This window comes from Apium graveolens, chromosome 5 (genome assembly GCF_009905375.1).
Source record: "Apium graveolens cultivar Ventura chromosome 5, ASM990537v1, whole genome shotgun sequence".
Classification (NCBI taxonomy): domain Eukaryota; kingdom Viridiplantae; phylum Streptophyta; class Magnoliopsida; order Apiales; family Apiaceae; genus Apium; species Apium graveolens.
In genome coordinates, this window is record NC_133651.1 from 285909305 (window position 1) to 285915155 (window position 5851).

Sequence of the window (5851 nt, forward strand, 5' to 3'; positions counted from 1 at the left end):
AAGAGTAGACCTGGCCGACCATCCAACAAAATGAGACCTTATGGCTGACCAGGAGCCTCTGTCGGAGAGCTCTGAGGGCCCCCGGATCCATTAAGACTAGGCCTGACCGACCAGCCAACAAAATGAGGCCTTATGGCCGACCAGAAGCCTCTGTAGGAGAGCTCTGAGGCCTTCCGAAGTTGTTCCAATGGCCCTCCTGTGAAATTTTGTGTGAATTCATAAAAAGAGGTTAACCTCCAACAAATACAAGTTTCGAGAAGACTGGGACGTCCATGAGAACGAGTTCCATAAAGATCAGAACGTCAGTGAGAACAAGTTCCCTGAAGACCAGAGGGTTCACAAAAATAAGTTTCATGAAGAGTAAAGCGTTCACCATAGTAAGTTCAGAAAACTTTTCCTCTCGGCTGATCAGACCACCCTAAGAATGGCCCCAAGGCTTACCAAGAGCAGGCCTGGATGACCAGGCTACAAATGGAGCCTTGAGGCCAACCAGGAGCCTCTTTATGAGAGACCTGAGGCCTTCTGAAGTTGTTCCGGAGACCCTCCTTTGAAGTCTCTTGGAAATTTCTTAGAAAGGATAACTCTTAGCGGAAATAAGTTCCGTGAAGACTAGAACGTCTACAAGAATGAGTTCGTTGGAGTACAGAACATCCTATAAAGCAAGTTTGAACTAGCTCAAAGGAGTGTAGGACTTCCTACAGAACAAGTTCAATAGAGCACATAACATTCAGTAGAACGAGTGCAGGACGTTTGATAGAATGAGTATAAAACATTCGCTGAAACATTGGTAGCAGAACCACAAGGAACTCTAGTATCACCATAGGATTAATTCCATGGATAACCAAGAGCATGAAGAGCCTAGCAGAATACACGAAGGACTTACGTCTGGATAAGTTCAGTAAAAAAAAGTTGGAGCAGACACCACTGGTCAGCAGGGGACAAGAGCTCCTGCCCCTGGCCGACTAGGCCCATCCGACCAGCCCCCAAGAAGGGCCTTTTGGACGAGTAGGGCTTCTTGCAGGGTGCCCTGCAGGAGGTCGTGCAGAGTCCCGGCGATCCCCTGCAAAATTTTTTATTTTTTTTTGCGAAAATAGGAAAAAATAGAAAAAAAAATCTAATTTTTCTAAAATTTTCAAAATTTTAGGATTAAACCCCGATTAGGACCGTTTAACCTACTAACCACGCGATTAGTGTGAATAAGGGATAATTAATGTCTTATGCGTACTAATTAGTCCTGATCAAGATAAATTAGCCCTGATCAAGACAGGTTATCCTGGATTAAGGCCAATTAGTGCATTCTAGCTTAAAGTTAGGCTCTTTTAAGCCTAATTAGTAGCTTAAGCATGGAAATTAGCCCCGATTAGGGCTGATTAGCCTCGAATAGGGCCTGTTAGCACCTTTCACCGTATAATTAACCTTGACCGAAGGTAAAGGGGTGATAAACGCTCGCTTTTTAGTCCCGATTAAATCCGTTTAGTGTTGAACACTATCCAATTAGCCTATGCAAAGGCCTTAGGTGCGTATACTCGCGCCATATAAGTCATTGTAATTGTGTAGGTAGCTCCATACTTTATGATAAAATGGAAATACCCATGAAGTGCCGACACATATGAAGGGCCGATACCTGAGAAGGGCCAAAAGTACTCCGAGTCACCAAAGATCATTATAACTTCCACAAAAACTCGAGCAGTATTCTCGAAAGTTGGAGGCAAATGATATGGATAGAAAATACATCCTAAAGACACATTAAATATCGTATTAATTATACTTGGGTTTCTTGTCTAAAGTCTAGTACAGACATATCTGGTCCAAGCTCGTGGCAGACCCAAGACGGCCTATGTAGTCAAAGCCCCCAGCAGAGGTCGACGAGGTCCACAAACACGAGCTGTTCATGGACTAGGTCCAATACGGCTGGAAGAGCCGAGACATGTGTCCTAAATGGTCTCAAAGTCCTATACAGATGGTTCTGGAGTTCCTTCCCTTATAGGATTCCTAATCACCATCTAAGTTGGAGACTTTTCCACCAAGTCTCCCAGCGCAAGCTAACCCTAGACTCACTGTTAAGTGGCATTTATGTACACTTAGAATGCTCTATAAATGCTTGAATTCGTGTTTTGTACTTGAGTTGTTTATATTTTTGATGCGTTTTTGTAGTGTTTTGCATTTCGGGCATAGATAAAGGAATGACGTGATTTAGCATTGCTTTGGTGCTAAATTTGTGTTAGGAAGGTGTCCTGGATATTTTCTCATGGATCGCCATCAAAAATCAGCTATTAAAATATAAATTAGAAGTTTTTCCAGAAGGTCAGCGCGCCCGCATAGTGATAGCGCGCGCCCGCGCCAGAGAAGCAGAAAGTCAGCGCGCCCATGCTGGGACAGCGCGCGCCCGCGCCGGGTTGATTTCCAGGAATCCTATTTTGAATAGAAGATTGATTTTCTGGTGTCTTGGATGATTTGTGTTGCTATATAAAGATAACTTAAAGATGTTTTTTGTAACGGAGCTTAAGGAGAAGACAATGAGAAGACCTGGGAGCACAAATACAACCAAGGCGAAGAGGATCTGGTTTATTCTTGTGATTCTTTATTTTAAGTTGTAATCTTGGATGCTAGTTTTCTTGTTTTGTTGAACCTATTACTCTTGTTTAACGTACTTTGATTATTATTCAGTTTATAAAGACTTAATTTATTATACCATGCTTTCATTGGAACCCACGGTGATAATATGTTCGGTTATGAGCTAATCATTATTGTGGGGTTCTAGCGGATTTACTTATGGATTTCAATAGTTAATTTGTTTCGATACCTTAGTGTGTGGTGATTGTATGATATCCTAGTGTTGGTTGTGCTTATTCATCTTATGAGCGTCGCGAACTTATAAGATAGCGTGTTAATCTCTATTGAAGCGAAAGTGAATATAAGGGTTTAGAACTTGCCATGCTAGCATAGGTTCATGTATTTGATATGCATAATTTGTAGGTAATTTTAACCATCTTACCTGCCCTATGTAATCATGATAGATAACCTTTGCATTAAACCGTTATGTTGTCAAATTCTATAGACATATAGGGTCTCAATATAATTGGTGTCTATTCAGCTTCTATCTCTTTTGTGGATGTCTGGTAGTAGGGCATTCGTACAACAAAAGTTGTCATTTACTAGTTTCGTGTTATCTGATTAGTGTCATCAACATTGAATGTTAAGGTTAAGAAAGAAAGATATTGAATGAAGTGGTAATAAAGTTAGAATCCCATGTTTGTGTTATATAAGTAAATCAACCTTAATCCTTTTAGCTAAGATTAGTTAGTATAATCTCTTAGTTAATCATAGTTATAAACAATCTCAACTTGTTATTATCTTAGCATTGAATAATAACCATACCATTGTTGCATAAGTGCATAAATTGAATTTAACCTAAACCAATCTCTATGGGAATGAACTAGAATTACTTCTATATTACTTGTGATCGTGGATACTTGCTTGAATATTAGCGCGTATTTTCGTCCTAACAAGTTTTTGGCGCCGCTGCCGGGGACTTGGTGTTAATTTTTAGTTTATGTGCTTGACATCAGTGGTCGTTAAAGTTCACTAACTCGGATATTTTACTTACTTGTTTGCTTGTTGCATTTCCAAGTACTCTAGAGAACGTTTATGTTAACGCGTTCTCGATCTCGAAAGAGAACACTAGATAAAGTGGAGGAAGAAGTTTTAGTAGAGGAAGAAGTTCTTGTAGAAGAGAAGAAAGTTGAAGAAGAAGCTCTTGTTGTAATGGGTGAACCAGAAGCAAATACAAAGGCTTTGATGGACTACTCTCAACCGAAGATCAATGATATTCAGTCTAGCATTATCAGACCAGCCATCGCGGCTAACAATTTGAAATCAAGGCTAGTACAATTCAGATGGTGCAGAACTCGGTCCAGTTTGGGGGTTCTCCAACGGAAGATCCCAACATGCATATTAGAGATTTTATCGAGATCTGCGACACTTTCAAATTCAACAATGTGTCTGAAGATGCTATCAAGCTAAGGCTTTTCCCATTCTTTCTGAGGGATAAAGCTAAGTGTTGGTTGCATTCTCTACCACCAGGCTCTATCACCAAGTGGGAAGATCTTGCTCAGAAGTTTCTCACTAAATTCTTCCATATGGCGAAGACAACTGTAATCAGGAATGCCCTTACTCAATTTGCGCAGCAATCGGGAGAATCTTTGTGTGAAGCTTGGGATCGTTATAAGGAGATGCTTAAAAAGTATCCTCATCATGGGATTCCTGACTGGATGATCATTAACTGCTTTTATAATGGTTTGGGTGCAATTTCTAGACCCATGCTTGATGTAGCGTCAGGTGGAGCCTTATGGGCTAAGAGCTACGATGAAGCTTATGATTTGATTGTACTGATGGCTGCTAATGAATACCAGAACCCTTCTCAGAGACTGATGCAAGGTAAAGTAGCAGGAATTATGGAGGTAGATGCAGCTACTGCTATAACTGCTCAACTTAAGGCTTTGACAATGAAGGTGGATTCTTTGGCTAATTATGGAGTTAATCAGATCACTAGTCTGTGAGCTTTGTGTTGGTGCCCATGCGACAGAGCAGTGTGCTATTTCTAGTGAATCAGCTCAGTTCGTGAGCAACTTTCAGAGGTCGCAGCAACCAGTTCCAGCCACCTATCATCCCAACAACCGCATTCACCCTAACTTCAGATGGAGCAACACTCAGAATGCGGTGTAGCAGCCTTATCAGCAGTATACAACAAAGCAATACAACCTTCCTGGTTTTCAGCAACCGTAATACGCACCAAGACAACAACTCCAACTGTAACAATCTAATGAAAAATCTGAATTGGAGGAGTTGAGGCTCATGTGCATGAGCCAAGCGGTTTTTATTAAGACCTTGGAAGATTAATTGGGCAGATTTCTAATGCCTTGCTAAATCGACAACCTGGTACACTCCCTAGTGACACAAAAGTTCCAGGCAAGAAGGAAGCAAAACAGCAGGTTAAGGCAATTACATTAAGGTCTGGGAAGGTTGCAAGTCAAGAAAAAGCTCAAGTTCAAGAATCTGAAGATGTGGCTGAAGAAGAAGTGCATAAGGAAGTAGCAGTTGAACCAAGGAAGAAAATTGTGGAACACACTCCTCCTAAGGGTAATACAGGGGAGAAATAGATCTATCCTCCACCTCATTTTCCTAAGAGGCTGCAGAAGCAGAATTTGGATAAGCAGTTTGCGAAGTTTCTGGAGGTCTTCAAGAAACTTCATATCAACATACCTTTCGCTGAAACTCTTGAACAGATGCCTAGCTCTGTGAAGTTCATGAAAGGTATTCTCTCTCGAAAGGCAAAGCTCGATAACTTAGAGACTGTTACTCTAATGGAGGAATGCAGTGTTGTGCTGTAACAGAAGTTTCCTCCAAAGCTTAAAGATCCTGGAAGTTTCACTATTCCTTGCACCATCGGAAAAGTGTCATTCCATAAATGCTTATGTGACTTGGGAGCTAGCATCAATCTGATGCCCTTTTCTATCTTCAAGAAGTTGGATTGACCTGATCCAAAGCCTACTTATATGTCCTTGCAGTTGGCCGATCGCTCTATTACATATCCACGAGGTATTGTGGAGGATGTCTTGGTCAAGATGGACAAACTCATCTTTCCTGCGGACTTTGTAATTCTTGATTTTCAGGAGGATAAGAATATTCCCATAATCTTTGGAAGACCATTCTTGGCTACGTCTGAACCTTGATTGATGTGCAGAAGGGTGAGCTCACTATGCGAGTACTGGATCAGGATGTGACTTTCAATGTTTTCAATTCCATGAAATTCCCTACTAATAATGAGGAGTGCATAAAAGTGGAATTGGTC

At 41.1% G+C, this 5851-nt stretch overlaps 1 non-coding gene across 1 annotated transcript; it reads right to left on the reverse strand.

Annotated features, from left to right (window-relative positions):
- Positions 1–4154: 4154 nt before the first annotated feature.
- LOC141663200 (small nucleolar RNA R71) lies at positions 4155–4261 on the reverse strand. Its single transcript, XR_012551281.1, has one exon. It is a non-coding gene; the product is annotated as a small nucleolar RNA R71 (small nucleolar RNA).
- Positions 4262–5851: the final 1590 nt, after the last annotated feature.